This window comes from Carettochelys insculpta, chromosome 1, assembly GCF_033958435.1.
Source record: "Carettochelys insculpta isolate YL-2023 chromosome 1, ASM3395843v1, whole genome shotgun sequence".
Classification (NCBI taxonomy): Eukaryota; Metazoa; Chordata; order Testudines; family Carettochelyidae; genus Carettochelys; species Carettochelys insculpta.
Genome location: NC_134137.1, coordinates 49,311,355 through 49,337,077, shown reverse-complemented (window position 1 = coordinate 49,337,077; position 25,723 = coordinate 49,311,355). Strand labels below are relative to the sequence as shown.

The window sequence follows — 25,723 nt, the reverse complement described above, 5'->3', positions numbered from 1 at the left end:
ACAGGTCTACTCACATGCTTGAAGTCTAGACTGTGCCCGAGTACACTGCTAGAACAGGGTCAAAATGCAGAGTGCTTTTCCAGCTTCAGCCCTTACAATTCAAACCTTAGTTCTCAGCACACTTAACAATGGTGCCCTACAATGACGACATCAGCAAGAGAGCAGTAAAAAAAAAAATCTTAATTATTTCTTGACATACCATTTAAAGGGTACTCTCAGAAACAGGGATTATTTTAAAGGAGTCTATTTTTTAAAAAATGCTACAGTCCCCCTTTAATGTAGCTTTAAAATGTGTACTGCAACTTATCTTAAATTACAATTCATTCACCAGATATTTTTTGTAGAAACAGAACAAGAGGTAACCGATCATTTTTACCCCAATGCTTTTCCAGCTGTTAAAGCACTGTGTTATTTCAACTCAGTTCAGAGCATTTCTTTACAGTGAGGTGGATAACTGCAAACTACAAGGCATAGTTACTGCATGCAAAAAGACTGCAATGGTGCCACAGCAAGTCAGACTTAAAATTCATCCATAAAGCAGATGCATCAGGCATGAACTATTCCAAACAAAAACGCTGAAGCTTCCAATTCTAAATATTTTGCAGGCCTTCGAACAACTGGAAAGAACTCAAATCTAACAGCTGTTACTAAACCAACATCCTGGTCTCTCCCACTGCTTCTAAGAATGACAATATATTTTACTTTAGACAACAAACAAATACAGCTGGAGTTTCAGGATTCTAGGACAGATATTGTTCTCATTAAAAATCAGATTTTTTTTCCATACATTCACAGATATAGGGAAAAAAAACTATTCAATTATCCAATTCATTTCTCCGCAAATGGACTGTTTCCTATGATACTTTATTTAGGCTATGTCCACACTACAGAGTTTACAGTGGCACTGCAGCTGCACCATTTTAAGATCTGTGTATTTGCCCTGTACTGAGATGAGAGCTGTCCCAGTGAACTAATTAAATCACTTCCAAAAAAGCTGCAACAGCTATATTACCAAGAAAAGATCTTCTATCGACAGTGCTGTTCACATCAGCTTTATGTCACTGTAGGTTACATCATGCAGGGGCATGCTTTCTTTCTCATGCCAGAGCAACATAAGTCCAAACAGCCTCTGTTTTTGGCAAGACCATTTTTAAAAAAAAAAAAAATCAAGAAGCAAGAGACTTTTCAAAATCCCTTGAGAAACAGTTACAAACAGCTGAACAAAATTTCTTGGAGCCTGTATTTTCCTTTGTTTCATCACTATTGAGTATTATACAGAGCTTTTCATCCCCTAGATCTCAAAGCATCTTACCCTAAAGAGTATGTCAAAATCCTCATTTTATGGCAAAAGAAATAAGACTGTATAGATTAAGTGACCTCTAAAAGCTTACACCATACTTCACTGGCAAAGCCAAGAAAATAATATAGGTCTCCTTACTTCTACTTCCATAACCTACCCACTAGTTCAGTATTTCCTCTAGTGATGCCTCTTCATCTTTGCTGTTTACGCCTTTTAGATAAATAGAGACCATTACGCAGGCACAGATTCCATAGGAAGCACCCAAGGGAAAAAAAAAGAGTGGGTGCTCAGCGCCAAACTGCACACCATGAATCAGTGCCTCCAGCTCCCACCAATACCTCCAGCCCACCCACCAGCAGCCTCCTTGATCAGGTCTTCTCCCTCCCTCCCTCCCTCCCTCCCTCCCTCTCCATGCCTCAGGCCCACCTGCGATCAACTATTTAGCAGTATGAAGGAGGGAGAGAGAAAGGAGGAAGACTGAGGGCAGGACACACAAAGAGGAAGGTCCAGAATCAGGCAGAGGCCTATGGAAAGGATGGAATGGAAACAAAAGCAGAGGTCAAGCCCGCTCCCCAAGCAGATAAGAAGTTGGAGTCTCTGGACAGTCACGTCTTTCCCATATCCATTCTTTGTCATCACTTAGCCAAGAGTCCTCAAATCAAGTCCTCTGATAATTCTTTTCCGTTTCTTGAATTGCATCCAATTCGTTAGCATGGGGTGGGGGGACCAGTCAGAATACAAATCAAGACCCCATCAATTTCTGTCCCTTTCATTCAATCTCCTTCTTTCCAAACCTAGTAAATCCTCTTTCCCCACACACTTCCTTGGTGTCCTTGTCCCACCTCTTCCCATGCTCTTCGCCTGCCAGCTCCTCTGTTGGAATTCCACCCACCTCAGTTTGGTTCTCATTTTCATACCACCAATCCTTACCCCAATATCCTTCCTTCTTGAACTTTTGAAAGGAACTGCCTACTCCTCTTCACCTTCTGAGAGCCAGAATCTCCACTTTCCACAGCAGGCTAGAGGAAGAAGGCATCTCTTCTCTAATCCTCCTCCTACTCCTGTGCAGGCAAACTAACTTCATCCATGCTGCTTAGCAGCAGCATCAGTCTTCCTCTTTTCTGTTCTGAGACGTCATGAGTAAGCCATGGACTTTCAGCCGTTTTATAAATGTGTTCTTAAGAGTCTAGAGAAGTCACGTATTCCCAACGTATATGCAAACTGTTGCAAAAAAAGCAAATATCATACTGAGACATATTCGTACAAGTGTTGGGAGCAAGACATCAGAAGTAATTTTTCTGCTCTACTCTGTCCTGATAAGACTTCTACTGGAATACTGTGTCCAGTTCTGGGCACTACATTTCAGGAAAGATGTGGATGAACTGGAAAAAATCCAAAGAAGAAGAAGAACAAAAAATGACTAAGGTCTGGAAAACATGAACTATTAGAGAAGGTTGAAAAAATTGGGACAATTTAATGTGAAGCAGAGCAGACAGAGGAAACATGAGGTAGGAAAAAAAATACCTCTGACCCAAAGGGCTGCCCTTCAAAGTGCAATTCATCTTGAACAGTGTCCCAGTTCATCCCTCTGGAACTCTACAACTTGTCCATCCTGAAGTGGAAGTGGTTTTCCTGCCACCTAACCTGATTTCCCTCACCCAGCCTTTCCACCAGGTTATGATTGCTACTTTTAGAGTCTATTACACCAGGCACAGGAAGGTGCAGGAAGGTGATGAAACGCCTGATATCAGACTGTGCTGGAAGGACTACAGCATTGCTCACTGCATCACTAACATCAAGGAGTCAACTGATGAAATAAAAACAACATCCATGCTTGGAGAAAGTTGTGGAAGGAAGCTGTCAACAATATGAGTGACACCCCACCTGTCCACGTAAAGATTACAAAGACTGTCAGAATGGCCCATGATGTGAGAGGAAGGGTTTTGAGCATATGCAGGAATTGGAGGCTGAAGAACTGATTGAGTCACAGTCCAACAAATTGACTGATGAGGACCTAGGAGCACTCATGACTAATATTAGCAAGGATGAAAAGGAAAGGGACAATGAAACAGCACATCCTGCCCCACCCATCTTGAGCCCTCACCAACTCTCTGCACTAAATCTGCAGAATTTAATCACACATAAGAGTTTAGATTAGCGCAAAGAAAGGGGAAGACAGACTAGTGAAAGCCAAGAAATCATACGGAGAGGAGATCTGATACAGGTAGGCTCCATTCACAAATTCTTTTGTATATATCCAGTAATTAAAAATAAAATTTACACCAATTAAATAAAATGACAATAATTAAGGACAATATAACAAGTATAAACAAGCCCCATAAACACCCTCAGAAGTGAATTATACACCTGACAGTGAACATGCTTAGTGCTTATTAGCAATCCAACTGAATCACTGAATACTGATGTGGGGGTGGGGGGAGGCAAACTGGATTTTTAAACAGAAATAGAAGGATACTCATGTATATCTTGCAGCAGGAACAGAAAGCTACAACAGAAGGATATGAAGTTGCAGGGGGAAAAATAAAACCAGGCTTCTTTAGAGATTTTTTTTTTTTAATATATAAAACAAATCAAAAGAAGTGCACAAAATATATAAAACGTTCCAGCCTGAAGTTGGGTGAAGTGGATCTCTTGTCAATTTCCCTTGCTTTCTCTAACTTGTCTGCCACAAACCTTCCTCCTTTCCAGTATCTGAAGCTCTGATTTCAAACACATGCAGCTCAACAGCTTAGTATATTTTAATGATCCCTATCTCAAAATCCAAAGAAAATATAAATGTAAGGCAAGCCAGGCATGGGTGAAGTACAACTGAAAGCAACATATGAACCAATGTGATGACAGTAAAACAAAAAAAGATTTATATGCCGCACTTTCCATTTTTTTAGTAACTGCATATACATTAACTCTCATTATGAGAGAAATAAGCCATTATAAACTCCAGAAAAAACTCAGATTTCGTAACTCAGTTGGGACTTTAGGAAAAGAGGTTTTTTCAGGGCTTGAAGGCTGAAAAGCTTTTCTCCATGAAACTAGATTTTGTGTCAATAGTTCTCCACTGAGCTAGCAGGACAGAATGTTCCAGAAAAACTTAGAAACAGACATACAGCAATACCTAATAATCACTTACTAATGAGAGGCTTGAGAAACTTTCTCCAGATAGAGTCATCAAATTTTTAGCTTAAGTTGCTGCAGATGCCAGAGATTGTCAAGGAGAACACTGGAGAAAGAAAAAAAAAAACAGGAAAAATATTAAGATCAACTTTCATTTTAACATTTAAAAATATCTAATTGTAACTTTTTTTGTAAACTTACATTTTTTAAAAAAAACACACTCAGAATCTGTTATTGTTTAAGAATAGTTTAACGCAGGAAAGAGCAGAGCTTTAAATTAGTGGAGCATCTGTGAATAGTGTGCTAGTTTACAGCTGACCCTGAAATTCTGCTCTGCTACAGTCAGTGCAAAATAAGCATGTCAACAGCATGGGGGAAGGCACAAATACGGGTGTTTTAGTTCCAATTGGCATTTCAGCCAATCAGTTGGACAGATGGAGTTACGGAAGAGATCGCATGCTGCTGTGAGCAACGGCTCTACATGGAGGGAGCATTTAAAAGATGCTGAAAGAACTACACTTTCACCTCTTTTCTCTACGCAAAGTGCATGCTGTTCCTCACCCACTGAACTACTCAGGAAAGATGCCAGCTATAGACTTCATTCTCCTCTAACCAGCAGCAATGCACCATGAAGAGCACGAGTGTATCAGTGAGGGAGAAGTCCATCTTGTCTGTTCTTGGTTATTTGGCCAGTATAAACCAACAAGCTATAAATAAATAAATAAATAAAGCCAAGCTTCCTTAGGGAAGGGCGTAGCAGCTTGGTAGACTGCTTATGTCAGCAAAGTTATAGTTATGATTGTCCATTCAGCCACTATATATTCTAGGTAACTTAAATGGCACCAGTTACCAGAGTACACAAGCATCTACACAAACAATTTCTTCTCAATACTTGGTGAAAGGAAAGCATTATCCTCATTTTACAAATGGGGAAAATGACAGATTAATTCAGTAATGACCACAGAGGAAGCCTGAAACAGAAACAGGAACTGAAGCTATGTCTCTCAAGTCTTGGCCCTAAGTACCTATGAGAAACACAACTAAATTGCTGCCTTAAAACCCATGCCACAGCAAGCTATGATTCACTACAAGTAGGCTCAAGTCTCTCTAGTGTGAAGAATTCCCAGGCAATCTACTGGTACCACTTAAGAATACTTAAAACTACATTTAATGCGTCCTCCTAGAACCTCAAAACACAGCCACCAGCTTCCTGACTAATACATATATTTGAAAGAGGTAAGGGTATGATTGTGCCAGGAATGTGGGATGTGCCTGGAATGGGACTGCTTCTCATAAAAGCACACAGAAAAGAGTCAGATTCAACAAGCAAGTGAAAGGGGTGCCTCTACCCCACCCCTGCATCTGGGACTGCCCCAAGCTTCCCACCCCATAAGTGCACTTCAGGGATGGTAGGGGAGGGCTGAGGCTCTCCCTTGTTCACTCCTGTGCAATTCGTGCACAGTTTGAAGCACTCCCCACTCTGGCAGAGGAGCACAGTGGGCAGACGAACCTGGATCTTCCCCATTCAGGGCACACACACCCCTCCCTCAGCTTTGCCTGTTGGAACTGCAGCAGCAGTTGGAGACATGCTTCTCACCTGACCCCAAACTGCTGCAGTGAGAAGGGGCTGGGATAGTCAACTCTTCTGATGTAACCTGCACACTTAAACCCCTTATACCCAGCCTCACCCCAGAGCAATGATTTAAATGATGCACAAACATTTTCATTTTATGTAAAAAATAAAAGGAGTTAAAGGCATCAGCAATGCCAGGTAGATCTTCTAGATTAATTAAAAAGCAATTCTTCTCTCTACCATCCTCCCCAAGCCTTCCACGCTGCAGGTGCTCCTCTGGAGGCTTAGGAATTCTCTGAACTATTTTCAGGAGTAGTAGCTGTAAAAGTGGCCCGGAAGAGCTCTTTTGATCTTCCTACACAGAGTAATTAATTTGGAGGGAAGACTAAAGGCATTACATGGGAATTAGAGGAAACTAGTCCCCCCCACTCAGCCAGCCTCTTAAAACAAACCAAAAACTTCCAATTTATTGTATACCAATGCATTTCAAAAGGTAAAATAACTAAGGTGGAACCAGAGATTAAATTTCTTAAATGTAGGGATGAAAAAATTAACCTTCATAGGGAGCCAAACTGGGTGAGACCTGAAGAAGAGCTCTATGTACACGCAAAAGCTTGCCCCTCTCGTCTGCTTTGTATTTGTAACTCCCCTGAGACCGATACAGCTACAACACTGCATACAACCTTCATAGGGAGAATAAAAACCATATTTGGAAAGAGGATGAATCCCACCAAAACCTCACAAATTCATACACATGCATTATGCATTAGTTCATACTCATGGAAGAAGAGGCAAGCTTCCAGGTCTAACCCACCCTTGGAACGTGGTGGGAAGTGGAGCTAACAAAAGCACAATCCAGAGTGGTGATCCTCTCAAAGTCTAGGCCCCCCCATTCAGCAAAATTTTAAACCCACTAGAAATCCCAGCCAAAGGCCCAAAAAAAACCCTACAAAAGTTCCATGAAACAAAAAATAAATTTCTTAAGCATATTATTACCTCATATAAACACACATTGTGCTTTGAGGTTGCATGATGTGTTACGTCTTTTGCAACAAATTTTTAAGTAGCAGTAGTATATAAATAGGTCAGGATGACTACACATTTGCTACTCTTTTCCATTTTATTTTCATTATCAGAAAAATGGCAAATACACCTTACTGTGAATTCTTCAAACACTACCTTTAAAAATTTGGCTTTAATAGGTCTCTTTTTAGTCACAGAATCAAATTAAGTAGAAAAACATTTCTTCATACCTGGATTCCTACAGCAACCATCAAGCCAATTCAACCAACAATCTTGCATGAAACATCAATGTTGATTCCATTAGTTTATATCTGGAAAAAATATATCCATGGCTAGGCATGTCAATCATTTCTATATAGTCCTCATGCTTGCTACACATTCAAGTCTTTAAATTTCAGTTTTCTTTGACACCTCTGGGGCATGAAAGAAACATCCAAGTGGAGGTAATGCTACAAAGCTGATGGGAGGCCTGGAACAGGGACTTAATTGAAATTTAGGCACTATTATTATTTATGACAACAGCATCCAATATTCAGTTGTTCTTCAACAGACTAAAACTAATTCAATTGCACACTTTGCCATGAAAAATCCATATTCTAAACTTTGAGATGACTATAAATCTGCTTACTTGATACTTAAGACAATGTTTACATTTCACATAATAGTGGTTTTAATTATTTCAATACATGTTACCTATTACTGGTTTAAATTGCAAACAGATTAAATTGGAGACATTCGTGTACTGATGTTAGTAAGCACCCACATAAAAGGGGCAGAACAACCTTCCCATTTACTACCGTTAGAAGGAGAGACCACCCATAAATTCCAAACACTTAAAATGAGTTACAGTTTTATTCAAAACTTTGAGATGTCCTACCTGCATTCCAAACGTTTCTCGAATATAGCAAACTAAGTCCCCACTAACATTTAAGAACTCTGCTCACTTCTTTCCAATATCTAGTGAGTTAACAGTCCTCCTTTCTGATCTGACTCCACATATTTCCCTTCCCTCCTAGTCTTTTCTCTATAAATTTTCTTACTGTATTCAAGAGCCAAAATGGCTGTAAGAACCTTGCTCTTTTCTTTTAATGAAAAAAGCAGATTAAGTCTGTAACTAGTATCAAAAAGTCTTTACACACACACACACACACACACACACACCCATCAATATCTACACTGTGTGCTCAGTTTGTTCAGATATGTGTTCTGTAGAATGACAAATTCAAAATCCAAAAAAACATTGAGATGAGATATTTGATTTTGAGTATTGGCAGGTGGAGGGAAGAGGAGGGAACAGGGAAAAGAGTGTTTGAATGAGTTCTTATTAAACAAACATAGTGCCTGCTATCCACCTGTTAAACCAGTGTTTCCCAAATGGTGTTCTGCAGAACCCTAGGATTCTGTGAAGTGAAAATAAGGGTTCCATGAGAAAATGCCATTACAATAGCTGACTCCTCTGTGGCTCCCTGCTCTGCCACCGCTGAAACAGTATAACTAAATTTAATTGGTTTAACAGCCAGCAGGGCAGTGGGAGAGGTCTGCCCATTAAACCAATTAAATTTAGTTCCAGTATTCCAGCAGCAGCAGGGAAGGGAGACACAGACAGCCCCCCACACAGCCCTCCAGTGGGCATGGGTCAGCTCATCCCCGCCAACGGAACAGTTCCACGCCCATCTTTCATCCTCCACGCACACGTGGCCTCCCAGTGTAGGCTCCCCAGCCAGTGCCATGGATGGGTTATAGTCCCAGGGGCCAGTCTGCAGCTGAGGCAGGTTAATCCTGGAGATGAGGGGAGTGGATATAGAGCTGAGAGGGATTAGGCCTGCGGATGAGGGGGGAGATGAGGGTCGGGGGCAGAGCCTGGGAATGGGGTTTGACAAAATTCTTTTGAGTTTAAACGGGTTCCTTGGTCAAATAAAATTGGGAAACTCTGCAGGAAACTATCCACAGGCTTCAGATTAAGCAACTACCTGGAAATGGTCTCAACTCAACATAAGCTCATCCCTCTGAGTTACAAACACTATTAGTAATAACAATACCTATTTAAGATCGCATGACAACTTTACTATTCAGACAAAGACTGCAGTTCGAACCAGCTAAATAGCAACTTTTGGATGAATACACCAAACAACAAAGTACTCAGGAAAAAAAAGGGGGCAGGTGGGAAATTCTGGCTTAAAACAGAAGTAGTCAGGTGGCTGGTACTGTGAATATTTTTACAATATATGTTTTAACTTCATACTTCTTTTAGTGCCTGCAATTTTAAAAGGGAACAGGAATACTAATCATTTGGATGTTACAAGCATTTTAATATCAGAAACTCAGCCAACAAAAGTACTTTTCGACTAATGTTATCTGAATTCGTCTTTTCCAGAACGATCCGTATTCTTTTATTGTATTCTTTTTCCCCAGACCAGCTCCACACCGCAAGGATGGGGAACCTACAGTCTGCAGGCCGGATCCAGTCCCTAACTTGCCTTGATCTAATCTGAGAGGTTTGGGGCTACCCCCTCTCCACCCTCCACCAGCACACCAACCCCACAGAAAGTCCATGAGTGCTGGTGCCCCCCGCATGGCTTCAGCGCAAGCACTAACTACCTGCTGTTGGGGGAAGCAACAGGGAGCCAGCAGTAAAGACCCTGCCTGGCTGGGGTGGGGCAAAGGAGCAGGAGGGAAGCTCTATACACTGCCATTTGCACTCCCCTGTGGCTGGCAGGGAACGGTAATGCAGGAAAACGTTTACCTGCACATTCCACTCCCTTCATAGTGATTTCATACACGATAGTTTTGCACAGAACTTGTCAATGAAAAAGCCATTCCATCAACATGAATGCATGGACAGTTGGATCTTTAGAAAACCAACTGTAAATTAATTCTGATACTGTGGTAACAATGAATGTGACAATTCTGCCCAAAAGAAAAACCAAAAAACTAGAGTAGCACCACAAGTCCTAGAATGTCTGCACAGTACATCAACACTACTATATTCAAAATATTTGGTCACAAATACTTTTGCATAAGATCACAGAACAGAACATACTTCATGTCAACCTGCTTCTCTAAAATTTGTTCACTTTTCCTTCCTGTTAAATATTCTGCCTAGAAAAACCTCTTAAAGGCTATGTCTACACTAGCACAAATCTTTGAAATGGCCATTTCGAAGATTACTAATGAGGTGCTGAAACGCATATTTATCACCTCATTAGCATGCTGCCAGCCGTGACTCTTCAAAATTGCCCCTTTTCACTGCCGCGTGGCTCGTCCAGACAGAGGTCCTTTTCGAAAGGACCCCAACAACTTCTGGTGATGGGAATAAGGGGATTTCAAAGTTGGCTCGAAAGGACCCCTGTCTGGACAAGCCGCACGGCAGCGAAAAGCGTCAATTTTGAAGAGCCACAGCCAGCAGCATGCTAATGAGGCGATGAATATGCATTTCAGAGCCTCATTAGTAATCTTCGAAACAGCTATTTGCATAGTCATTTCAAAGATTTGTGCTAGCGTAGACATGGCCAAAACGTTACAATTCCTTTTTAATAACTAAAAATTCTATTGCAAAAGCTACCACCAGTACCAATATTTTGCATTTTTGGCAGCTTAGAAAGATCATCAAGAGATCTTGGTTGGAAATGGGATATTTAGTCAGGCACCAGGCAGTTTGACCTCAAATTCACATATGTTCTAAGACTTGAAACGCCTGGCTCCCTTCCAGTTCCCCTACGGCCAAGAGCTCTGCAAATCCTACTTCACACTCCAGCTACTTTGGAGAGAGTCTCTCTCATAGGTGTCATCCTACTCTGATTCCTAGACCCTTCCACAACATCTGGCCTCCAGTGCCCCTCCACAGAGCTTCTGTTGGTCCTTGGTCACTTCTGAGTCAGACACATTTCTCCAACCCATGAGTCTCTGTTCTGGGTACATAACAAGGTACCTCCCTGTCCTGACTTGATGCTGTCCCTCTCTAGGGATGGTGTCCCTGGCATCAGTTTGCCAGAAGCTGTGAACGGATCACTTGATTACCTGCTTTCTTCTTTCCCTCTGGGGGATCTGACATTGGCCACTATCAAAAAACAGAATACTGGGCTACATGGACCTTTGGTCTGATGCAGCATACCGTTCTTAACTGTCTGCAGCTCTCTACACTTCAGGGGTGTCACCTACCTGATGGGTTTTACCACCTAAAAGCAGTAACTACTTAATTCCTGGCACTATAACCAAGCTAGTGAACCACACCTTCTGAATAAGAAGGGACCATATTCTCAACAGAGTATGGCTACCCTTAAAGGAAACAGACCAGTTTGTTATAGTGTACCACTTCCGACAAGTTCGTGTGCCCATTTAATTATCCCCCTACACTAGAGCTTACTCCCCTCTGAAGCCTGGAACAAAACCCAATATCTGAGTGTCACCCATTCCTTTTCCACCAAAAAGCAGTTATGAAACCTTCTAGCAAAAATAGGAGAGGGGGTTGGGACTAATACATAGATGACAACCTATTACTCTTACTAGTTACTCCATCAAACAGCAGAGGTCTGATAAGGTAGAGCAAAAGATTCAAACTCACCAACGAGCAATTAGGGTGTCAAGGAGGTTTCACATGGAATTTAGGTTTTGTTTTAAAATTTCTCCCATAAAATCTAGAAAATTCTATTTAAAATACTCAAAAGAAAATTAAGCTTGAAAAGTCACACGCTCTAAAGTTTGGCTCTGCCAGAATTAAGGTTGAACATGCTATAAATAACTAAAATAAATATATGGAGATATACCTCTCTCACTGAGCTGGAAGGGACCTTCAGGGGTCATCAAATCCAATTCCCTGCACTCACAGCAGGACCTACCACCATCCCTTAATTTGACCCCACGCACAATCTAGTACAGTCAAATTATACAATCATGTCTTATTTTTCCACTATTTTTGGAATATATATTCAATACACATCAATATCCAATTTCACAGAGACAGGGATTTTATTTGCATGATCAGGAGTTTAGATAACTGAGATGGCAGGAGGCATTTAACTATTCGGAAGTGTAGTGGCCTCTCCAGTAAAGGGAAAGATTTCTCCTCCCACCAGGCCTTGCACAGGGAGCCCTCTCCAGCTCTGCTGCTATGCCTCCACTCACTCCCATGCCAGAAGGGCTGCAGAGACCTCTTTGAATTGCCACAGAGCAGTGACACCTGATCCCTTCTGGTACAAGGGGAGGCTGCAGTCCTGGAAGATAGGACAGACCAGAGTCCAGACCTGGAGTCTCTGCACAGCCCCATCTGGACCTCAGTATCCCACCACGTACTTTGAACCATGCTGGGAAACAAGGAAGGGATTCCAATAATGAGATAACCTGGTTAATAGGGATTCAGATAAATGGAGTATTGCAAAACATAAAATGGAAATTAGAGCTATTAGCCAAACACATTCAAAATGAATACATTTTTTCTATCACTACCAAGAAGTCTGCCAAATGGAGAGGTAGAGAAAGTAGGAAAATGGGGATCTTGTAAAGAAAGGTAGAGTGAAAGAAGGAAGGGCAAAGAAAGTAACAAAAGCAGAGTGGAGCAGTTAAGTTTGCTATATTCATTAAACAAAGTTAATTAAGGAAGACATTTTCAGATACAGTACTCAAGTTTAACATTTACTCCTTGGAACTGCGTGGGTATGGTCTGAGAAAACAGTGTCCAGCATGTGGTGGTCATGTTTTTACGTAAAATCCAGACCAGTGGGCAGCTGTATAGGATGCTTTAAGATGCCTGCAGTGGTGGCTCTTTGATCTGGATGCTCCCAGCCATCACACAAGAATGCACTGTGCATATGATAAACAGCACCAGGTTCTGTAATTCTGACTTCAGCAACCTGCTTATTACACTACAACATACACACTCTGGTCTCCACTAGCCTTGGTTAGTACTAGTCAAGTGACTTCAACACACTCCAAAATCCCACCCCCCCAAAACAATCTGCCCTAAAGCATCCAGCTCTCTTCTGGACCACTCACACAAGTAACAAAAGGAAGCCCTGTGGCACCTTATAGACTAACAGATAATTTGGAGCATAAGCTTTTGAGGGCAAAGACCCACTTCATCAGATGCAAAAAAATACACTTGCTTCTTTAAAGTTATAAACACCCAACAATACATTAACAAGAGTTAATTACATCTGTTCAGACAACACTCCTCCTCCTCCATGGGCTGAGCACCCATTGGTGTCTGAACCCATTAGTAACCCATTAGTTACTTTCTTTCTCTCACGGATTTCCTTCCTTCTTTCCTCGTCCAGTGCGGAGTGCCTTAGTTTCTGTAGACTAGCTCCACACCAATCTACCCATTCTCTGAGAGGTCTGCCTTTCCTATTTAAACCATCCATTATGCCGAACACCAGGGTCTTGATTTTTCGTTTGTTATTCATTCTGCAAATATGCCCAAATAGCTGTAACTTGCGTTGTATAACCTTCTGCAATAGGTTCTCTTTTGGCTGCATCTTCCTACATAGTTCCTCGCAGGTGACCTTCTGAAACCCTCCTATTCTCAGGATCTTTCCATAACAACTTCTCTTGAACACCAATACTCTTCTCTTTGAATCTTTCATTATCACCCAAGTCTCACATCTGTACAACATGTTGCTGAATACACACATTTTCAAAAAAATGCTCAGCTTCATTTCTAAGCTAATCACTTTGCTTTTCCAGACCTTATCCATCGCTTTCAAACTTGCTCTTGCTTTTGCTATTCTAGTCGCTATTTCCTTTTTACAGTCTAGATCTTACGTCACGTTGTTCCCCAGATACGTGAACGTCTCTACATTCTCTAGCTCAATCCCATATACACTGATCTTCCTTCCTATTTCCTTATCTTCAAATACCATTGTTTTTAATCGATGTTCACAATCGGTCTGTACTGCTTCCCCTTCTCGTTTAGCACCTGCACCATTTTCACTACCTTCTCCTCACCTTCTTTAATGATAACTATATCATCTGCAGATCTCAAGTTAAGTCTCACCCTGTGCACAGATATCCCTTCTACCTCTCCCTTGATCTTGTCCATCGCTCTCTCTAGATGCATGAAGATACCCAGTGATATCGGACCTCCTTGTCTCATACCTCTATTTGTACCTCAACTTTCCAACTCTCTGCATGTTCTCATTGCTGCCTCTGCATTGACATAGGCATCCTTCAATAACTGTATCAGTCTGCTATCCACTCCATATGACTAACACAGCCCAAGTCACTTTCAGATCTATAATGTCAAAAGCCTTATGAAAAATAAACAAAGCACGTGCAGCTGTTCTTGTTCTTTTATCGAGCTTTCTCCGCTATCAATCCTAACGCCAATATCTGTTGTATGGTACTTCCATCTTTCCTGAACCACACTTGCTCGTCTGCTAAATGTTCTTCTATCAGTCAGTATCATCATCAGCACCTTGCCTAGGAGGCTCATTACAGCAAATGTAGTTTTTGCACTACAATGCACTTCCTTTTTTGTGCACTGTCACTAGCATGGATCTTGTCCATCCTTTAGGTGCCCTCCCTTCTTTCCAGCCTATATTACACAGACTGGGTACTTTCTGAATCATGCTTTCTCCACCATATTTAATCATCTCTCCCACGATCTTATTATTTCCAGGGTTCTTGTTTAGTTGTTTCACTGCTCTTTCTGCTTCCTTCAATGTATCTGTCTCACTTTCAATGCTCAGTGGAGATATATCTTTCAGTTCTTCGATCAGTCTCTCTGAGACACTGTTTTGTATAGATGGGTGCAATATCTTGTCCATCACTGCACAATCTTCTCCTTGTTCACGAGCACCTCTTCATTCCCGTCTTTGATTGCCATCTGGTTCAGCTGCAACTTCCTATTAATATTGCTAATCATTGTACACACCTCCCTGGATTTACATTCACCATAATACCTCTCACTGTCTTCACACTGCTCCTCTAACCATTTTGCCTTACACTTTGTCTGCTTTCCTTAGCTCATTGCACTTCACCCTCTATTGCTGTTCCACCCTCTCAGAAATATCCCTTCTGATCTTCAGCACTCTCCTCTCTTGGACCAACTTCAGTGCTTCCTGCATAATCCACTTCTTATTGATCTACTCTTCTTCCGGAACAGTCTGCTCAATTGCCTCCTCTATCACTGTGGCTACCCCTTCAACTCTCTTATTGAGGTCTGTCTCTGTGGCTGTATTCCTAATCTTCTCTTCCAGTGCTGTTCTGTACACATTCCCTACTTCTTCCTTGCCTAGCCTCATCACGTCTCTTCTTTTCTTAAACTGTGTCTTATGCTTTCTCTTGAGTTTTATCTTGATGGTTGCGATCACTAGACTGTGGTCCAAGTCTATAGCTGCTCCTTGGAAAGTCTGGCACTGCTGTACTGATGTTACCCACCCTCTTACCAAGATTATATCTATCATGTTCTTGGACTTCCCGTTGTTCGATCGCCATGTCCACTTCCTACAGTCCTTCTGTTGGCCTCTCGTGTTGCAGATCACCATCTCATGCACCATAGCAAACTCTCGTACTTTCCCACCTCATTCGTTTGTTCCTCCATATCCAAACCTTCTCATGACTCGCTCCCAACCTTCATTATCTAGTCTGACCTTCGCATTCCAATCTCTTTCGATGATCAACACACCTCTCTTCAGTATCTCCTCCAGCATCTTTGTCAAGTCTTTATAGAACAAGTCAATCTCTTCCTCTGTACTATCCGACAAGTGTGCATACACCTGAATGACTGAGATGTTGAACCCTTTTGCTTCAAATCTCACTACCATCATTTTTGCATTCACCAGTCTGTATACTAACACTGCTCCTCTAGCTCTTTTGCTAAGAAGGAATCAGACTCCTGCCTCATGCTTTGTTTCATTCCCTGACCAAATGACTTTGCAACCGCACATCTCTCCCAATGCCATCCAACCCATCTCTGCCAGTCCAAGTGTATCACATTGGTATCTCTCCATCTCCTTCCAAAGCAGCTCTAATTACCAGCCACCCATAGTGTTCAGACATTCCACATTCCTACTGACAGTATATGCGTTAGGTGTAATTTTCTTTTGGTAGCCAACTTATCAACCCAAACCCAATTACTGGATTGGTGTCACAGACCTTGGTTATCTGGACGACGTCCAAGCCAGCACCTTTTATCATTTAGTCATACTGGCATCAAATTTCGTTTGTATTGTTGGTTCATGGTTAGTGCATTGTCACTCATCTGACCAAACCTCCTCCTTCATCCAGGCTTGGGACTGGCATGGAAACCCTACAAGCTTCATGGTGGAGTTTCAGACAAAACTGAGTTGGTTTATATCAAAATAAAAAAAAAATTATCAACAGGACATACATGAAGTGATGTCAAGCACAAGAAATATATGAATGTTACAAGCAAATAAGTGAAAGCACACTGAAAAGTCAAACAGTATCTAGCAAGGGACAGGCTTCTGAGATGTTTCATTCACCAATTATTCTTGGTCCAGCATGACTGTCTCTCAGTCAGCACCTTTCCACAGAAATTCGAGGTACTGGTTTCGCCATCTTGTCTTAGGTGAAAGATAACTCAAATTCACTGCCCCCCTTTATAATCCAGAAAATAAATTTTTGGAAAGCATATATTTGAACGTGCATTGACACTGCTTCAAGAACCCAGAAGCTTCTTAAGGATGCTGTTTCCATCCCCCACTGATAGCTGAGTCATTACTTCCTTCCCTTATTATCTTGAAGGCTGTGTTATCTTTTAGTAAAGATAGCTTCATTCTTTCTATCTGAGAACAATCCTTGTTAGAAAAGCAAATACCAGCTTTTCTGATCCTGAAAGGTGGATTCCCTCAGCCCTTTGTGAACACTAATGGTTCTGATTACCACATATGTAAACTGCAATTCCACCAACACTAGTTGCCTTGCTTCATTTGTACTCAAGACTTTGTCAGATACTTTTCTGCCATTTTCAAATACCAACTTAAAAGAGATATCAGAGGACGTCTCTGACTCCACATGCACCACTGCCATATTTCACAGATATTACTGACCAGTGCAGTATCAGTTTTCAGATGATACCTCACAAGGCACAGTTCGTATAAATATCCTACTCACTGCTGCATTGATATGAATACAGGGGTGCTTAGACTCATACCAGATGTGGGGAACTTTTTTCAGGTCAGGGACCACTGACCTGTAGACAAATCAGTCTGAAGCCACAGAAGTAAGATGCCCAAAGGGAGGAAGGGGTACACTCACACCTCACTGATGTAGTACCCTACTATGGGTTCTGGGCACTGGGGGGGTCTGAGTGGGAGGAAGGGTGGCCGATCTGGGCAGGAGGTAGTTGTAGGTATAGGTGAGAAGAAGGGTGCAGGAGGATTTGGGGGATGGTGTCTGGAAGGGAGAGATTAAGGTATGGGCAAGGGGAAATCAGGATGGGAGAGTGTGGGGGCAGGAAGGCAGTGGGGAGTCAGCATCTGAAGGGTCCTGTGGCACCTTATAGACTAACAGAAAAGTTTTGAGCATGAGCTTTCGTGAGCACAGACGACTCACTTCATTAGATGCAGCATCTGATGAAGTGAGTCTGTGCTCACGAAAGCTCATGCTCAAAACTTTTCTGTTAGTCTATAAGGTGCCACAGGACCCTTCGTTGCTGTTACAGATCCAGACTAACATGGCTACCCCTCCGATACGTGACATCTGAAGGGGGCACTGGAGCTGTCTGGTGGCACAGTGTCTGGGCAACAGGGGTGCAGCTCACCTTTGCAGCACCCCAAAGGCACGTGGCTCTGTGTCCCCTCCCTCCCACTCCTAGGAACTTCCTCCTGCTGCTCTGATTGGCTGGAATTCTAGCCAATCAGAGCAGCAGTAGAAAGTCTCTGTGCAGGCTGCTGAGGCAACTGCTGCTTCCCCTCCCTGCTCCCAACTGGGAAAACAGCAGCGAAGCAAAGAGCCACTTCTTGCACCCCAGCCAAGCCCACAGTCTGCTTGCCCGATCTGGCCTGTAAGGTTCAGGGTTCCCCTTCACGGCATCCAGCCGTGAGGCTCAGGGCTCAAAACTCTCAATTCCATCACTGGCTGGATGCTATGGAGGGGAGCCCTGAGCCTCAGAGTCCAGATCCAGACAAGCCGCAGTTCAGAACTGGATCGTAGGTTGAGGGTTCCCCACTCTGGGGCTAAACCATTGCAAGTTGGTGAGAACCTTCCTTCCCAGACTGGATATTGGTTACAATATTTTCTATCTCCATGTCATATTCTTAGAACGTGATGCTGCAGCACAGTAGCTTAGAGTTACAATCCATTTGGCTTTGTGTAGCCGGACTAGTAAAGAATGATCAATTAGTACCATGAATTTCTTGTTTAAAAGACAGGGCTGTAACTACTTGACTGCGCTCACACTGGGGCATAAACAATTACTCTGTCATGTAAAAGGAATGTTATCAGTGGGGTCGGTTTCTTGCTTAAGAAAGCAATAGTGTGTTTTGTTACTTTACCCTGACAGATTAGGCACTGTTTTGATGCCATGTCTGACCTGAAAGTTCAAATACCATGGCAAAATCTGTGCTGGCCAGAATTCACTTTCAGAGAAGATTTTCTTTACCTTATCAAAACCCTCTTTGCAGGCAACTGTCCATGCAACTTTGTTTCACTTTGTCTTTTTACACAAAATCTGTGACTGTAGCTACCTCACTGAAACCATACTCAAATCAGTGGTAGTAATTAACCACACTTATGAAAGGCAGAAGCTACTTGTTGGTTTCAGTCCATTTCAGTGGCTTATGAAAAAATGACCACCCACTATTCAAAGACCCAAATATATATTTTCTGCTCCTATTTTACACTTGGAGGCTTTTAAAGTCAGCCATGTCTCTGAATTAGGACAATACAGTTCCAAAGTGTTCCCTGTGATCAGATGAAGAGATTTTAAACAGCACTATTCTCAACCATGCAAGTTTGCAAAGTCTCATAATCCCTTTAACACTTGATTGACCAGACTCTGAAAAGGGGCTCCTGCATTAATGAACTCCAATGGTAGCATTTCGAATTCATAAAGTCCACTATAAGTAATGAAAGCAGATTTCTGTGCTTCAAAATGCAAAGGAATCTGCCAATATCCTTATACAAAGTCAAATGTGCCACGATATCTTGCTTTGTTTAAAATATCAAGCAAGGAACATGAATACCAGGCATTGGATAAACATTCGGAACAGTGAATGAATTCAGTCTTCAAACAGTGACCATAAAAATCATACAGTTTTGTCTTTCTTGGGGATGAGCACAACGGGTGATGTCAAAGAGCTGTATCAGATTCTTTAACCACCACAAATTCAGCATGCTCTGTATAGCTATACAGATTTATTTTTACATCATGTCAATGGTATAAGCATCTTTGCTGGATGCAGGCTGAGGACTTCGGGTGTCAATTTTATGGCTGATCATGCATCTTCCTGGCCTGCTACAGAAAACTTATTTGTGGCTCTTCAGTATATCAAGTATCTCAGCCCTTTCTGTGTGTGTTTATTTACTGCATAACTCAGCGCCTTCAAGTCATCTTGCCATTCAGACATCAAATCAATGAAGTTGGAAGCTCAGTTTCCTCTTCAACACAACAAATTATGTCTACTATTGCTTTTCTGCTGTGATAAACTATAAGCCTGTTTATGAGACGTGGGCAGCACTACTGAGGTCTTTTGACAAATACACATTCAGTCACCTCCTTCATCACTTCAAAAGGTCACTCCCACAATTTTTGTATGTTTTGTATTTTTTCCACCAGGAAAAGCACTAACACAAATCCTCCAATTCAGAAGAGCATTAAAAAGGCATGACATAATCAACATGCTTGTGCAAGACAAACCATTCCTGAGATTAATCTGAACCACTTTCATTCAGTCATTTAATTCTCACCTGAATTCTTACTGTGCACATATTTGGTTACAGGCTCACCCTCTGTCTCAGGCGTTCCCTTCCAAGGAGTCTGATGAGATGTAAGAGTGCCCTCACTTTTTGTCTGTAGAAGATGAAATGGGCAAACCCTACTGATTCTTGAGGCACTTCCCTATACACAAATAGGATAACACTTCATCCTAATCTTGGCCCCACATCTTTTCTCTGCTGACCCAGCTGTCTCTGGGGAATGGGGACAGCCTTTTGCCATTTCATCCTACACAACTGCCATAACTCATTGATAACTGGAACATGAAAACCAACCAAAGGCAAAAGGAAGATGACTTCACACCTTACACCTGCAATACAGCCAGTATGGGGCAATATGGTAACTGGGCTGAGATTCACACAGGATATTAAAAAAAAAAAAAAAGTCACAAATGAAGTTCCCCGAAGGTTGGCTCTCTCACCAAAGAGACTGGTTTGATAAAAGATAAGATATTACTATAGACACATAGTGGTGAGGTATTTTCTTTTATGATTCTGAATTTCTTACCTTTTAATTTTTTCCATGTCCCTTCTCAATCTCCTTTCTAAGGAAAGAAGTCATTCTTTCCAATATCTCTTCGTACAAATATTTCCATGTTCATGGTCACGTCACTCCTCTCCAAACACCCTCTAGTATGGTAATTTTTTTTTTAAATATGAAGTGACCACTACCACACACAGGGAACAAGATAAGGCTGCACATCATTTTAAAGACAGGATCGTTAGCCATTCTATTCTTCACGCAACTTATTTAGTCCCCTCTTCTCTACTGCAGCAGCAAGCGGGCCAGAGGTTTTCTAGTGGCTTGCCTACAGTGATGCCAAGATCTCCTCCTTGAGCTGATACAGTTAATTTAGAACCCATGTAAAGGGTATAAGTAGTTCAGATTCCCGCCCCCCCCCAATACATTGTTTTACAGTAAAAGATTTAAAACTTCAAGTGGTCAACTGTGCTCGGTGTTTCCTTGTTGTAAATGCTTTACAGCCATTTAAGACAAGATTCCTACCACAGATCTTACAATCTAAATTAAAACTAATAAAGACAAAAACATCTGTAGGGAAGAAATATTGCATTGCAAACGTGACTGAACTGCATTTCACACTGAAAATACATCCTTGCAACTAACAAGATGTTATTTGTGCTCCTGTTTAGAAATTAAGTGATATATTGCAATATGCGTAGGATTAAAGGGAAACAGAGTCACATGACTGAAGGGGAAAATCCAGCCAGAAGCAGTGGGAGCTTCTTGAAGGACAAGCAGCTTACTTGTAGTACTAGATGAGAGATGCTGCCAATGTTGAGGCAGCAGGATGAAAGGAACAACAGAATAGCAAACAGAGAAGGCAATGAAGAGACCAAGGAAGCATAAGTAGCTAGCAAAGCACAGTACAAACACCCCTTTGTGCATTAAGCAGTAAGAATAATCACTGTAGTTCTTGGGTTGGAATCTACACTGATGTTGCAAAGGTGCACATACGCAAAACTGATTTTTTTCCAGCATTGCTGGTCAGGGCCATGCATGCACCCTCCTTGTGCTCTCATAGCCATTATATATTTTAGAGTCCGTCTGTTGTTTGTTCAAGAACTCCTACTACATGGCTAGAACTAAGACCACCAAATTCAGCGTACAGCTTCCTCTTAAAACTTAAGACAAGTTAAGAGCTTGGTTGTGCCTGGAAAAATGGGATGAGACTTGAATGGGATTACTTCTCACAAAATATTACAGATAAGAGACAGAGGGCAGGTGAAAGGGGCTACCTGCCCTCCACCTTGCTCCAGGGCTGCCCCTGCTCTGAGCCTCCCACCCTCTCAGGTGCCTTTAAGGGTGGGGAGTGGGGCTGAAGCTCCTCCCCCACCCCAACCCAAACAATTCATACAGGAACACTGCTGCCTGTTCCCCTTTGGTTAGGGAGCAAGTGGAAAGTTCACAGTTTGCTGCGTTCCTCGCTCTGACTGGAGAGTGTCGGGGACAGACAAACCTGCACCTGCCCCAATCTCCAGGCCCTGCACCCCTCTCCAATGGAGGCCATACCAGCAAAATAGAACAGTGTTTAGATCAGAGAGAGATGACCAAGAATCACAAGAAAATGGATGTCATTCTGTTAATAAATCAGTCTGGTTTCTGTAAGACTGTTCTGTGTGATAAAACGAAGCTCCAGGAAACCAACCTAGACTTAAGAGAACTTGTATTTTGAGGGAAGCTTCAAGAAACAAAGTCCTGCTTCTGAAGTATTTTTGGAATTAGATCACACAGTATTTAGATCTAAAATATAAATTAAAATCATACATAGGTAGAGGATTTAAAGCATTTTTAAGCAAAAAGGAAAAAATGGACTGCACTACCTTAGTTGTTTCTGTATCAAGCATAAAAATAACAGAAAGTTCTTTGAACAGAACAGCTAACCACCTTATGAAGAAAATATTTATGTCATTATAACAGTCCCTCCTGAAACAGGTAGTCTGTATTAATGCTGAATAGTTTTATGGCACAGTAATATGCCATTTTTTAACACTCAGGTCAATGCCAGAAATCAACTTATAGTGCTCTACTGCAAAGAGACACTTAAATATTGCACTCATTGATCAATTACCAGAAGCCACATCTACACTACACAGTTACTTTGGCATAAAGCAATCACTCAGGGATGTGAAATCACCCCTTGAGCAACGAAATTATACTGACCTTACACCACTGTGTAGACTGCATCATGTTGGCAGGAGAGCTTCTCCTGACAGAGGTAGAATGAGCTGACAGGATAACGACCTCCTTTCCTTCCCTTATTCCCTAGGTCAGCTTGAAGTCTCTTCAAAGTATCATCATCATCAATAACCATGGGCAACGCGCCTATTTGGGTCTGATGCCTCTCTCACTATTTCCTTCCGTCTTTCCCTATCCAGTGCAGAGTGGTTTAGTTTCTGTAGACTAGCTCTGCACCAATCTACTACATCATCTATCCGCTCTCTGTGGGGTCTGCCTCTCCTATTCGAACAGTCCCTTATGCCAAATACCAGGGTCTTGATTTTTCATTCATCGCTCATTCTGCAAATACGCCCAAATTGTTGTAGCTTCTTTTTTATAACCTTCTGCAGCAGGTTCTCTTTAGGCTTTATCTTTCTATATAATTCTTCATTGGCGACTTTCTGCATCCATCCTATTCTCAGAATCTTTCTATAATCGACTCCCTTGAAACACCAATATTCTTCTTTTCGAATCTTTCGTTATCACCCATGTCTCGCATCCGTACAACATGCTGCTGAATACACACATTTTCAACATGCTCAGCTTCATTCTTAAGCTAAATGCTTTGCTTTTCCATCGCCTCCAAACTCGCTTTGCTTCCGCTATTCTAGTCGCTGTTTCCCTCTTAGAGCCTAGATCATATGTTATGTTGCTCCGCAGATATGTGAATTTCTCTACATTTTCTAGTTCAATACCATCGACACTGATCTTCCTTCCTACTTCCTTATCTCCAAATACCATTGTTTTTGTATTATCAATGTTCATAATCAGTCCGTACCACTTCCCTTTTTCATTTAACACTTGCACCGTTTTCGCTAGCTTCTCCTCATGTTCCTCAATGATAACTATATCATCCGCGAACCTCAAGTTAATTCCTTGCCTGTGCAAAGATATCCCCTATACCTCTGCCTTGATCTTGTCCATCGCTTTCTCCAGATGTGCAATGAAGATACTTGGCAATATTGGATTTTGGATATTGGCATTGTCTCATTCCTCCACTTGTTTTAAGCCAACTTCCCAACTCCCTGCATTGTCTAACCGCTGCCTCTGCATTGTCACCGATATCCCTCAACAACCATATCACTCTGCTATCCATTCTGTACAACTCCAATACCAGCCAAGTCACTTTCTGATCTATACTGTCAAATGCCTTTTGAAAAAAAAAAAAAAAAACAAAGCAACTGTATACATTCTTGTTCTTTCATCGAGCTTTTCCCCACTATCAGTCTTAGTGCTAGTATCTGCTGTATGGTACTTCTATCTTTTCTGAACCCTGCTAGCTCGTCTGCTATATATTCTTCTATCTGCGATCTTAGTCTCTCAGTCAGTATCATCATCAGCACCTTGCCTAGATGACTCATTAGGGCAATTGTTCTGTCGTTCTTGCACTCCAGTGTACTTCCTTTCTTGGGTGTTGTCACTAGCACAGACCTCGTCCATTCCTTAGGCGCCTTCCCTTCTTTCCATGCTATATTACATAGCTGGTGTATGTCCTTAATCATGCTTTCTCCACTGTATTTGATCATCTTTTCCATGACCTTATTTCCAGGGCTCCTGTTGTTCTTTAGTCATTTTCTACTGCTTTTTCTACTACCTCCTTTGAAATATCAGTCTTGCTCTCAATGCTTGGTGGAGATCTCTCTTTCAGTTCTTCAGTCAGTCCCTTCAAGACACTGGGGTCCAACTATGCTTTATATAGATTGGTGCAATATCTCATCCATCGCCGCACAATCTTCTCCCTTTTCATGAGCACTTCTTCATTCTTATATTTGATCGCCATCTGCTTCGGTTGCCACTTCCTATTAATATTCTTAACTGTCTTATACACCTCCCTGGTCTTACATTCACCGTAATATCTCTCTATAGATTCACATTGCTCCTCTAACCATTCCTCCTTTTCCTTTCTGGCTGCTTTCCTTACCTCATTGCATTTCAGCCTATATTGCTGTTCTGCCATCTCAGAAACATCTCTTCTGATCTTCAACGCTCTCTTCTCTTGAGCGAACTTCAGCGCCTCCTGGGTAATCCACTTCTTATTGATCTTTTCTTCTTCTGGAACATTGTGCTCAATTGCCTCTTCTATAGTGATGGCTATTCCTGCAACTTTCTTATCTAGGTCTTTCTCTGTGGCAATATTCTTAATCTTCTCTTTGAGCACTGCTCTGTATGTATCCCGTTTCTTCCTCACATAGCCTCGCCACGTCTCTTCTTTTCTTAAACTGTCTTACGTTTTCTTCTGAGTTTTATCTTGACATTTGCGATCACTAGACTGTGGTCTGAGTCTATATCCGCTCCTTAGAAAGTTCGTCCCTGCTATACCGATGTTATCCATCTTCTTCTTATCAAAATCATATCTATCATGTTCTTGGACTTCCTGTCATTTGATCACCATGTGCACCTTCTACAGTCCTTTTGCTGGAATCTCGTTTTGCAAATCACCATCTCATGCTCTGTAGCAAACTAATAGTTTCTCACTTCTTTCATTCCTTTCCCCATATCCAAACCTTCCCATGACTCTCTCCCAACTTTCATTATCTGTTCCAATCTCCTCCAATGATCAACACAACTTTCTTCGGTATCTCCTCCACCGTCTTTGTCAAGTATTTATAGAATGGCCCAATCTCTTCCTCCGTACTGTCCAATGTGGGTGCATACATCTGAATTAAGGAGATGTTGAAGGATTTTGCTTCGAATCTCGCTACCATCATTCTTGCACTCAACCGTTTGTATCCTAATAATGTTCTTCTAGGAATTCAACTCCAGCTTCATATTTCGTTTAGTTTCCTGACCAAATGACTTCACAACCGCATCTTTCTCCTGATACCGTCCAATGCATCTCTGCCAGTCCAAGCATATTGCATCGGTATTTCTCCTTCTCCTTCCGAAACACCTCTAATTTTCCAGTTGCCCACAGTGTTCGCACTTTCCATGTTCCAATGGACAGGTGTAGCCAGACAGAATCCCCCTGCTTTATTCCATCTTGCCTCGCTTAGGTGCCTCAGAGCACAAAGGACAAAGAAGAAAACAGCACAGTCTTAGAATGCTTGAAAGCACAGATGGG

The 25,723-nt window shown here is 41.8% G+C and overlaps 1 protein-coding gene across 9 annotated transcripts in view; it reads right to left on the bottom strand.

Moving 5' to 3' along the window:
* The window catches only part of WASF3 (WASP family member 3), a 97,534-nt gene that overhangs the window by 50,321 nt on the left and 21,490 nt on the right, over positions 1–25,723 (bottom strand). For 4 of the 9 annotated variants that reach the window (XM_074985770.1, XM_074985737.1, XM_074985809.1 and 1 more), the window contains exon 2: positions 4,449–4,538. The exons of 1 other annotated variant lie outside the window; for it this stretch is intronic. The gene's annotated coding sequence lies outside the window, so the exon portion shown is untranslated. Of the gene's footprint in view, positions 1–14; positions 457–4,448; positions 4,539–4,993; positions 5,117–7,258; positions 7,340–25,723 lie in introns of those variants that run through there. 4 more of the 9 variants (XM_074985779.1, XM_074985746.1, XM_074985754.1 and 1 more) reach the window with 3 other exon arrangements.